Below are 12,980 nucleotides of genomic sequence, written 5' to 3' on the forward strand. Positions count from 1 at the left end.
GGGCACCGGTGTTTTGATTTTCAGTACCTTTCCAATAATGACCAGTATTTTTTTAATTCATCCTAGCATATTGATCAGGCTAAATTAAATTCCTCAAGTCATTTTGGTGGTCACTGTTCTTTATATTTTTACTCGAGGCAGCAGAAGTTTGTCCTAAATGCATTTGTTAGAAGTTGCCCACACTGTTTCATGTATACCTCTGCTTTTTTCACATGGCCTTAATGAGAATTTATTGCACATATTTCCTTTAACTGAGCATTTCAATACTCTTATGAGTGTTTGTCATCTTAGACTTCATTATATACTTGAAATTCAAAGTGCTTTGTAAAAATATAAAAAAAAGTTAAGTAGCTGGTATTGCTACTGGATCCCGTGGATTATTCCACTTGTCAATCTATAGAAGTTCCTGTTTATCTTCTACTTTCTGTTTATGTTTCTAAGCCAGTGCTTTAAGACATAACATCTGCTCCAGCCTATTCACTCTCCATGGGTCTTAACCTCTTAACTTCTCAGTTTTTTCCTGTAGGTTAGTGCTGTCTAACTCACAGGGGCTTTATGGGGCGGGGGAGGATAAGATGTTTAAGGGTTATCTTCAAGAGAGATCCTTCTCTGAAAGTGATTTTATAAAAGCTCCTTGGCTTATCAATGAGAAACTACAGTTCCTCAGCTATTTTTTTTTTTCCTATTCTTGTTTTGCTGTTTTTATTTCTGAAAGTGATCTCTGCCTGAAAGGAGTCTTTAGTCTTATTTTAACTTTCTTCCTATTAATTCTTTTCCTATTGAAATCTCTGCCTTAGCCATCCTCTGAACTTTTCACTTATGGAGCCAAAATGAATTCTCCCACAACAAATCCCAGTACTTTCACTACTGCCATAAACAAATGAACATCCTCCTCCAAAGGAGCGTCTACCTAGCTGTTCCCACAAGAAGCCAGAAGAGAATGAGTTCTTGCTGTGGCATAGGGCAAGGTCTCCCCTGTGCCTTGGTTCTCCCTGTGTAAGCAGAAGTTGATTCAGCTATTTCACTGCAGCTAGGTATTGTGAGTCCTGACTAACAAACGGGGAAAGGCTTTTTGCAAATGTCCTGTACTATATAAATTCATGGTAGATGATCTGGAGTGTCCTCAGATAGGAATAAGTTCTTGCATAGCTCAAATCAGAATACTAATCCATCCATTATTCACTATTTTCAAAAGAAATGTTTCACTAACTTCTTTTTCATAGTGAAAATTAGTTTCTAGTCACTTGAACTATTTTTATTTTGGTGTATAGGAAGGGATCAATAGTATGTATTCTTGCTTGTCCCAAGTTACATTTTTCAGTTTTAGAACTGAAACAGTTCCTTAACAGTGTACATGGGTAAAGAGGAAGATTCTAGCTCAGATGTTGTAAAATAGAGAAAGTCAAAGATTAGCCTTGAATATGAGATTGTATTCTAAATAATAGATGTTAATGTGGTTGTTTTTTTAGATATCTTTAAGTTACCAGAAATTGGTTTTTGTTTATTTTTACAGTTTTGAAATATCATTCTTGTTTTGAATAAAGTGTTTTATCCATTAAGGTTTTTTTATTCTACATTATTATCAATAAATCAATTATTAAAACACAAATAATAACCTAATTACATAAGTGTTAAAATTCAAAACTTAAACATTTATATTAGTTATTTCTATACCTGAGTCCTTTTTTGAAAAGATTTTTAAAAGTAGTAGTAGTAGTAGTGCTTTTATAGTTCAAGCAATATAAAAATGTTTTTTATAATAAGCTGAGTTATATACTATTGTAGTTTATGAAAATTATATAATGCTGTTTTAGTGAAGCAGCATTTTATTCCAGTTAAAAATTGTTCCTCATTACTGATTTAATTCTTAGGCATTAAAATTTCCTTTCTTTTATAAAATTATATTGGTACTAAATTATCAATAAATGTTCTTATTTACCCAAAACAAACAAATTAATTATCTGTGGTAGATTCCTGAACTTTGGGGATGCTTTATAGGTATGTGCAATCTCAGTGTACAGGAATCCCTTTCTTTAGAAAAAAAAAAATCATTTTATTGAGATATTATAAAATTTACTCTTTTAAAATGTTAAATTCTGTGTGTTCTGGTGCATGCATCACCACAATAAATTCTAAAATATTTTTATCACCCTCAAAAGAAACCTATGCATAGTCAAACAGTCTCTAATATGTCTCTCTCTCAAGTCCCTGGCAGCTCACATTACACTTTTGGTTTCTGAGAACTTGCCTGTTCTGGACATGTCATATAAAAAGTATCATGCAATATGTGATAGTTAATGACAGGCTTCTTTCCCTTGGCCTAGTATTTCTAAAGTTCATTTTCAACCCATATCATTTCTTCAAATGGTCAAATAATATTTCATTGTATGAATATACCACATTTTATCTGTTCATCAGCCAGTGGACATTCGAATTGTTTGCACTTTGAGGAGATAATTATGATTATGAATAATATTGCTGTGAACATTTGTGTCAAGTTTTTGTTCAAACATAAGTTTTAATTCCCTTGCATATATACCTGGGAATGGACTTGCCAGATCATATGGCAACTCTATATAGTTTTCAACTTTTGAGGAACTGACAAACTGTTTTCTTATCTACTGTACTGTGCAGGTTCCATTCTCTGTATCCTCAACATTTATTATTTTCTACCTTTTTTACTGTAGCCATCCTACTAAGTGTGAAATGGTATCTTGTTTTGTTTGTTATTTTAATTTTTCTGGTGGCTGATGATGTTTTCTTGTTTTCTACAACCCTTGAAGAAGGTAAAACCATTCTTAGCTTATGGGCCATATAAAAACAAGCTGACAACTATATTCCACCCACAGGTAACCAATCTCTGACCTAGAAGTTAAAATCAGGTAATTACTTTTAAACAGGTATTATAAATATATACTCCATATATTGAAGAACATAGAGGAGGAAATCGTGATCCTATGAAAGATGAGGAAGAGTAATAAGAACAAATTAAATAGAGCACTGATAAACTGGCTTGCTGGACTGAAAAAAAAAAAAAAAACCCACATATAAACTGTGTCATTTGCTGATTCCCGTGGTGCGCATACTCCTGCAATGGCCCATTTTGAACTACCAAGATGACACTGAGGTTGAGAAGAGATAAACACCACCAGCTGGTACCAGCTCACCCTAGTGCATCCTGCCATAAACACCTCTCACTGTGTTTTATATGGATTGGTACAGCAGTATTATAGCTAATGTCTTGAAGGCCAATGGTTGGTCTTCTTAAGCATCCAGTGGCAGGGAGAACATTTGCCTCTCCCATTGTTTTTTCTTTTTCTCAGTCTTCATTATTCTGGAATTATAGCCACATGTCCACAAGGTGAAATAAGAAACATGCACACTCCTATGTCCCCCCTCCCAAAAAAATTTTTTTTTTTTTAGATAAAGGGAACAATGTTTTTGATCCATCCAGAAAACTTCCTGGAAATGTGTTTTAGATGGGTATGCTAAAGATGGGAAATGGTCAGGTATCCACAGGAATGAATATATTCTATATAGATGGAGATTTTATGCAACAGTTTTTTAAAAGAGAGAGTCAAAATAATTGAGGAAAGATTTGCCTCCATGGTTAGATATGCAATATGTGATCTGATATTTTGCCTGTGAGTTTCTTCTCCCCAGGGGCTCCAAAAATAAGTAAATAAAACCTCAACTTTAGATTTCTGTTTCCACTAAAACAGAACACTGCAAGGAAGAAAAAAAATTTTTCTACAAGAGTATGCTAGAGAGATTAGATGGGAATCATCCAGCAAATAAGCAGTTCATATCTGCTTTAAATATCCTTGTTGAAATTCTGGTCTAATATATTTCCAAGTTGGTATTAGCCTAGGTACAGTATATAAGAAGAATCCAGTTGTTTTAGTCAGGTTTTAACACTTCTGTGACCAACCAGAAACAATTAGAGGAGGAAAAGTTTATTGGGGGCTCATGGTTTCAGAGATCTCAGTACATGGATGGCTGGCGCTCAAGTAGGCAGAAACATCATGGTGGAAGGGTGTTGTGGAGAAAAGGAGCTCAGGACATGGCTACCAAGAAGAAGAGAGAGCTCTGCTCAAGAAGGACAAATATCAACAGCACACCTCCAGGAATCCACCTCCTTTAGCAACACTCCACACACCTACAGCTATCACTCTTTAATCTGTATTGGGGGATTAATTCACTGATTGGATTGAGGCTCTCATAACCCAACCATTGCCCCTCTCAACCTTCTTGCAATGTCTCACACATGAGCTTTTGGGGGACACCAACCTTCTTGTCCACACTCTCCCAGGGTTCCCGTGGCCTTTTCTGAATACTGGTCGGAACACTGTTGGTAAAGCCCAAAGTTCAGTGAGGGATTGAGTTTTGAACTAAGTGGCAGTTCAAAGCAAAGCAAGAAAGCAGCAGCTTTTGCGAGCAGAAGTGGCCACTAGGTTTCAATTCTTCAGCATAGCAAGGGGTGGTCCTATTAATTGCAGGGAGACATCTTACACAGAGCTCAAATGCCAATTTTCAAATTTGAGGATTTTATGCAAAGGGTCTTTGATAATCTGTAACTATGTGAACTTTCCTGTTCTTAGCTATAGAAAAAGTAAAGCTTTTCTTAAATGCAAAGGGCATTCTAGCACAGATACCCCATGCTGTAATTCAGCTAGATTCAGGATTTCTGAGAATTGTCCTGCTTTCCAGAGTCAACCTTGTTAACCCCATGGGAAAACCTGTGCATGTCAGAAAGGGTGTCACTATGGTTACACCCTGATCCGGTGCATCACTATTTGAGAAGCAGTAGTGAAGGTGGGACCTGAGGAAATGTGGCCTCATTTATATCCACTCCTCATTTCATCCATTCTCATTTTATCCTGAAGTTGGACTATAAAAACGTCTGCCGACTGTCCCATTTTCTATTCTGAATACAAAGTATCTCACTTTTTACAGCTATTTGTTTCAAGAAGGCAGTGTGGGATTGTAAGAGAGCAAGGCAGGGCTGATTTGCTGGGTAAGAATAGATTGCTGAATAGACTTACTGATGTGTATAACCATCAATAGTGGTCATGGGCTGGATTGCTGCTCACCATGGTGGATGGTGTCCAATGGGAATTGTTCAGTGTGAGGAAGAAGAGCAGAGTCTGTGAAAGCCAAACTCCAAAGAATCTCTATACTCAGGATACACAGTAAAAAGTAAAAAAGGAGTCTGGGGTGAAGGGGTATATATTAGTGAATCATATTTGAGGAAAGGATGGGGAGGAAGCAAGATTGGGTGTAGCGAGAGAATCAGTGATTTGGGTCTGACAAACTTCAGCCAATCCCATGGGAGAGCGCTACAAATATATGGCCTTATCAGATTTGCATTAGATAACCCAGTCCTCCTAAATCTGCCCCAGTCACTGAATATGGGCCACATGGTCAATTTCTGAATGGTATATGTGAAATGTCTAGTGACTCTCACTGAAAAATGGCTTCCCAAGTCTCATCTGATGATGTGATGTGTGGGAGCATGCCAGTGAGTCAAATATTCCAAAAGTCCTCTGTGGGAAGCCATCCTTATCTAGCAGAATCAGATGAGGTTGAGCCATGGGACACAGAGGCCTGACTTCCAGGACCTAGCAGCCATGGAAGTATGTGGTGCTTGTGGGAGTGGTTCCCTGTCTAGTTTCCCTGAGAAAATGACTCCCCTAACTCCACCCCATCCTGTTTATCACAGAAGCAGCTCCTCCCATTCCAGGTCTCTTTACCTGTGTGATTATAAATAAAAGAGAGTTGGGCTACTCCATGTTGATATGGTCAGACCCATCACACCCCCTCTCATTTAAAAGGAATAGTGACTCGTGTGTTTATTGATTAGACAAGTTTATGGGTAATTGACTGATTTACAGCCAAAATCATCCTCCGGCAGTTAACCCTTTTCTCATCCATGTGGGATGTGGCTGAGAGACCCCCACAGTCCTCCACTAGTGATTTTGGCTAACACCATCACAGGATTGAAGCCAAACCAATATGTAGGTGTATTTATTCCTTTTAAAATAAGTCTCTTCTTCCAAATAGAAGGAGCCAAATGTAGTCTTATCACCAACTAGTCAATAGACCTGTTAAGGAACAGTGTCATACTGGAGAACTCGACACTGATCTTTAATGCTGGCAGGTTGAGTATTGGATGGCAACTAGTTCAGAGGTAGTCCTGAAAGTAGGAATGCATGCTTTTGGGCCTGGTCAGCATCCATCTCTCCTTCCAGAGCCTTTCCGTCAGTTGCACATTATGGTCAGTGCTAGGATTGGCTAGCAAAAAAATGACTAGCAAAAACAATCTTAGAATTTATTTGGAAGAAATAAAATGCCCAGAATAGCCAGCCAATTCTAAGCTAAAAAAATTATAAAATAAAATAAATAAAAAACAATGCTGAAGGAATCACAATACTTGACTTCAAATTATACTAGAGCTATAGTAACAAAAATGGCATGGGACTGGCATAAAAGTAGTCACATAGACCAATGGCACAGAATATAAGACACAGAGACAAACCCGCTCAAATATCCTCATTTGATCTTTGACAAAGTTTGCCAAAAACATACATTGGGGAAAAGAATCTTTAACAAATGGTGCTGGAAAAACTGATTATCCCTATGGAGAAGAATGAGAAATGATCCTCATCTCTCATCCTGCACAAAGTCAACTCAAAATGGTCCAAAGACCCAAGAATTAGATAAGAAATAGCACAACTCCTAGAAGAAAACATAGGTTTAACATTCCAACATGAAGGCACAGACAATGACTTTCTCAATAGGACCCCTGAAGCTCAGAAAATAATGCCAAGAGTTAATAAATGAGATGACATCAAATTTAAAAGATCTTCACAGCAAAGGAAACCATTAACAGTGTGAAGAGAGAACATTCAGAATGAGAGCAACATCTTTGCTAGCTAGTCTTTTAACAGAGAATTAATATCCAGAATGTATAAAGGACTGAAAAAAACACCAAAAACTCCAATTAACAAATGGGCAAATGAACTAAGAAGATGCTTCTCAAAAGAAGAAATACAAAAGGACAACAAATATGAGAAAAAATTTTCCATATATGAAAAAATTTTCCTTATCATTAACAGTTAGTGAACAAAAAAACCAAATCTACACTGAGATTTCATCTTACTCCAGTTAAAATAGCAGTTAGTCATCAAGAATGCAAACAATAAGTGCTGAAGAGGATATGGAGAAAGAGGAACACTTTTACACTGTTGGTGGGATTATAAATTAGTGCAATCACTATGGAAATCAGTAGGGAGGTTGCTCAAGACCAGGCATGGAACCACCATATGACCCAAATCTACCTCTTCTCAATATTTATCCTAATAAATTAAAGTCATCATACTGTAGCAATACCTATGTTCATAGCAGTACAATTCATAATAGCCAAAACATGGAGCTAGCCTGGGTGTCCACTGATATAGATTATTCAGCCATAAAGAATGAGGTTATATCATTTGCAGGAAAAATAGAAGGGATTTGAGAACATTATGTTAAGCAAAATAAACCACTCAGAAAGTCAAGGTCATTTTTTCTCTCATATGTGGAAGCTAGAGATGAAAAAGGAAAAGAAAGTTTGGGTGTCTCATGAAAATTGGAGACCAACAGAGTATAGGAGTGGGACCAAGGAGAAGGAGGAGAGGAGGAAAAGGGGAAGTATTGGGGAATAATATAGGTCAAATTATGTTGTTGTATTATGTGCATGTACAAATATGTAATGATGAATCCCACCATTAAGTGCAATGCTAATGCACCAATACAAAATGAGGGGAAAAAATTACAGGTTTTTTTTTTTTTATAAGTTTTATATTCCTCCAATAAAAAGAACTTAGCCTGGTTCTAGAACCTTAGGGGTCTATATTATGATTTTCCCTTCAAAACTTGCACAAGGTTCCAAAAGCTTTTTTCCCATCATGGGCTCTGTATGAACATGCTTCAGACCACTTTTGTGCTGTAAGTTTCACTTATACAAAGATGATGACAGACTTCTTGTCACCTAAAAGATGGACCAGGGCAGTATTCCCAGGTGTGAAATATGCTGTTTTTAGAACCCGAAGAGGTCTCCCAGACCTTGTATTTCATTTCCATATGGAGGAAGGAATAAGGTACAATGAATTATTTTTTACACGTGAAGAAGTATTTCAGCTACTTTCAGCAACTGGATTTTTAAACATTTTGCTGACAAGTTTAAAATAAACATGCACCAGGCATGGTGGGCCACACCTATAATTCCAGCAGCTCAGGAGGTTGATACAGGAGAATCATAAGTTCAAAGCTATCCTTAGCACCTTAGTGAGGTCCTCAGCAACTTACTGAGACCCTGTCTTGTTCTATGAGATGTTCAAGGGTACAGATATCTTTGTACTAGCTTATGACAGCAGGGGTGTTAATATAATCCTGGGTCAAAACTATATATGTATATTGTCACCCATTCAACATGAATGCAAAATCTGATCTTTTCAGATCAGAATAGAAAATAGCACATTTACCAAATTAATGGCCACATATAACTTAAGACTTTATTCTGCTCTAGAGAAGATACTGCTACTTAATTGAATTTGAGGGAGTTTACTATCATTTTCCAGTGTGTACTGTGTTATGTCAAGGGTCAAACTGGTGAATTGGGTGGGAGTATAGGGACTTTTATCCATCTCTTAACTCTACCATGAGCTGAGCAGCTATCTCCCCTGGGTCTCTCCCTTGTGCGCTGCCTCACCTTGGGTCCAGAGCAATGGAGCCTGCAGTCTGTAGACTGAGACCTCTGAAACTGTGAGCCCCAAATAAGCTTTTCTTCTTCTGAGTTGTTCTTGTCAGGTATTTTAGTCAGTGATGAAAAAGCTAAATAAAACAGTCTTTTATTTCTCCCATGCAAGGGGATAGTAGCCTTTTATGTTTCTTCCATCTCAAGGGATATGTTCTATTCTTTTCTGGGTTTTTCCTGGAGGCTTAAAATTATTGCTCTGAGAACAGAGTTTGAAGAGGAGGCAATTCCCCTCAAACTAAAAAAGATGTTCCAGAATGGAAGATCCTACAAGAAATATAGACAAGCATGTTGTTTCTAGTGTTTCCCTGTGTATGCAGTGGCGACTCGGAGAAACTTCTGAGTAACCATGGCTGGACTGTCCTATGTCTTAGTCCTGCTGAGGGTTGCACAGCGTGGACCTGAAGAGATGACAGGTGGCCTGCCCCAGCAGGGTCTGAGCAGTAATTTCCAACAGCTACCCTATCACCATCACCCTGGCACTCTGTGGGACAACAAGCCTTTGACACAACACTGAACTGCAGAAGGTAAGCAGAACATTGAAAGAACAGCTATGGATTTCCAGCTCACCTGCTGGAATGGAGATATAGCTTTAGAAAAAGTTGAGGAGGAGGTATAGAGATGCAGTATTTCTCATACACCTACATATATGGACTGATGGAAACCAGCTGCACATATGGAAATTCTCTCCTTCCTTCTTTCTTAATCCTTCAAGTCTTGAAAGCCTCCCAGCTCCATCCACACATACCTTCTGTGTCTCTAACCTCACATCTCCAGATGGATGCTCAGAGCACGTTAAGCCTTTTCTGCAGAGCCTCCTTCCAACTCCTCTCTTGTCCATTGCAGGATGATTGGGCTTGTGCCTTCCACCATCCCCATCCCAGTTCCTCTTTGTGCTTTGATCTAAAGCAACTATATTCCTGCCAGTGTTTGTTTATAACTACACTTTAAGAAAAAAATTTGGTCTACTTCATTCCTGCTTTTAGCCTCAATTTTTTCACACATCCCTTCATATCACTTACCTCATGTCTTTTTTCTTCTTTATTTTCAATTTCCATATCTCTCAGATTCTTCAAGTTTTCTAATAGCAAAACAATGGATTATGATATTTGTAGTAAGGAATCTTGAATCCATTTAAAAAATGAGCTCTTGAAGGAAATAGAACATATTAATATTGATTTTAGAATTCTGACCAGTGTTAAAATAGGTCCTTTTGCAGTGATACTAAGCAGAATTAAAGATAGAAGAGGGGAAAGTACATGTTTCAAATCTTTATTAGAAAAAATCATGGAAATAAAAAGTTTCAGATTTATTTGTGTAGCAGTTCACTAGAGTCTAATTCAGATATTTATTGTACTTCAATGATTATTTCTCTTCAAAAAACTGACCTTATCTGTCCCTGAATTCAGACTCACTGGGTAACTGGTGTTTCTATTGAAAGAATAGTTCCTTAATTCTCCCTGCAGTCATCCGTTGGTTCTGCCATCTTTGGAAATCTATTTTGCAAACTTGACCACTCTCATCTGTGATGTTCATTCTTTCATTCATTCATTCATTCATTTTTCTACCATTCAATAAATATGATTGTGTGACTATGACATTCTGTTACAGGTGCTGAGAACATGGCAATAAACATAACAAAAATCTCTGCCTCAGAGGTAAAGAGATAAAGAGACAGAAAACAATTCAAAGAAATTGTATGTTATAGTGTAATAAGTCAGGAAGATGGTTAGAAAATGTTGGGAGGGTTGATAATTTTAGAAGGGTTCCCAGAGAGGGCCTTAGTGAGAAGGTAATATTTAAGTGGAGACCTGGGCAAAGAATTATCTAGGCAAAGGGAAACAGATGGAGTGATACTGTAGTAGGACTATTTCAATCATATTTGAGGAACAGCAATGAATGAGGGACAAAGAAGATGAGGTCTGAGGAGGAACATAAGGTGGGAGCTAGATCAGGCACTGCTTTGTGGGATGTTGCATGGACTTGGACTTCTCTTTGAGATAGGAACCCTTTTAGGATTCAACTGAGCAGTGACCTGATCTGCTTCCACTTTAACAGAACCCCGCTGGGTGCCATGTCAAAAATGCCCAAAGGTGGTAAGGACAGCAGCAGGAAATCCAGTTAAGAGTCTAATTCAGTCAGGTAGCAGAGAGGTTGTGGGAGCAGGTAAGTGGTGGGCTGATTTTGAAGGTGCATCCTCCTAACAATCCATTTCCAATCCCTTCTGCATTCTCCACACTGGACCTCTCTTCCTGTAGGAACTCTTCTCATGTCACTCCTTTACTCTTCTAAGCTTACCAGAACTCCTTGCTGAGTTAATTGGGCTCTGTTTCTTTTTTCTAGCACTCTAAACTTGCAGCTCAGCATCTTTCCTACCTGCTCTATTCCTTCCCTCTTTCCCACTCTGCGCTCTACACGCCCATCAGCCTTTACCATCTTCCCCACCCCATGCACCTTAACTGCTATTCTAACCTCAGCAAGGAAAGCCAACACTCTTCTTTGCCTAGATCTTTCCATCCTTAAAGCCTATTCCAAGTGCCACCTTCCTGAGGTCTTTCTGCCTCATGTTCAAAGTCTTTGTGAGCACTGTGTTCTCTGGCTTGGCCCTCTGATTGTACCAACAATTTAATTTACACTATTTTACACTGTTTTCTAACTTAATTTTTGCTGCTTCCAAAGGTTCATAAGCTCTACAAAGACAGAGGCTGGATAAAATACATTTTTTCAACATGTATTCCCCTCTCCCTCAGCACAGATAAAATATGTAAATGTGTTTGGCAGGTGTTTGTCAGACTGAAAAAAACCCAACATATGATCTTCAAGTCAGCTCTCTCATGGTGAACTGGCAACCTGTCCTGATCATGTTAAAGACACATGGGCTCTGACCCCGATGGTGCAAGCCTGTAATCCCAGCTACTTGGGAGGCTGAGGCAGGAGAATCACAAGTTCCAGGTCGGCCTAGGAAACTCAGCAAGACTCTGACTCAAAATAAAAAAATAAAAAGGGCTGGGGATGTAGCTTAGTGGTAGAACACAGTTGGGTTCAATCCCCAGTACCTAAAAAAAATTTTTTTTAATGTGGGAGAGCATTATGATGTTAACCACTACTCACATCTCCTTACCAGTTCTCCTAACCATCTATTCTACTCCTTACCAGTTCTCCTAACCATCTATTCCTGGAGTCTGTGCTTCCTAGGACTGTAATGAGAATGGCTGAAGTATGTCATGTGTAAAGTCTGCTGTCCAGCACAATGAACGGCACTCAGTAGGTGCTAGGTAGCTGGCTGCCTTCTCTCATTCCTTCCCCACCCCCTCCTGCTGGCTCCTCACTCTGCCTACCCCTTCCCTGCATTGTGGGAATTATTTGTAGACATCACTTTTAAGGATGACTTTCATCAAGACCTGCTGAGCTGAATATTTATACAGGCTCCAGATTTTTCTTACCAGCTGCGGACGTTTTTGCAAACTCTACATTACCACTTAATTGAAACGGCTGCTTGGTTCCATTTCTCTTATTAAAGACAGATTAAGGAAATCAGTTCAATACCTTAGCCATTTTAAAGTCATCATTAATCTCATGCTCTTGATTTACTAGCAGCCTTTGAGAAGAAAATGTCCCTGTGAATCTTTCTCCTGCTTTCCAGTCCCCCATGCCGGTATCAAAGCACACTTCACTTCATTTCATTTCCTATTTGCCTACTTTAATGGATGCAGTTTTTGTTCATTCCCTACTGGACCTTTTGTAATACTTATTTCTTTACCTTATCCATAAACCTCTTGCAATTTATCATTTGAAGTTTCCAGCTCTTTGTGAGCTTGAAAGGGGAGAATGAAATGTGATACTCTGGGTATCAAGGGTGTCCTTCAGAGAAGCTTCCTCATCTCCTTTCATGATGTGGTTGGCTCCTTGTCACATCAATCTCCTCATACCATAGCCAAGACCTCTCAGCCCCACCAAGAGGCAGAGTCCAGATGACATCAAGCTTTGCTAGATGTAGCTGGCTCTTTGCGGTACCAAATTCATGGATATTTGTCACCGCCTGCAACAACATTTTGCGTGGGTCTTATGGGTGGTGGACCGGAAACTGAGCTACTTCTGTCTCTGGGCTGCTTCCTTGCTTGCTTGCTTGTTTATAGAGGATAGAGGAAATGAGGCTTACTTGCTTTGAGAGGAGAAAGAGAAA

Source organism: Sciurus vulgaris, assembly GCF_902686455.1.
Source record: "Sciurus vulgaris genome assembly, chromosome: 10".
Lineage (NCBI taxonomy): Eukaryota > Metazoa > Chordata > Mammalia > Rodentia > Sciuridae > Sciurus > Sciurus vulgaris.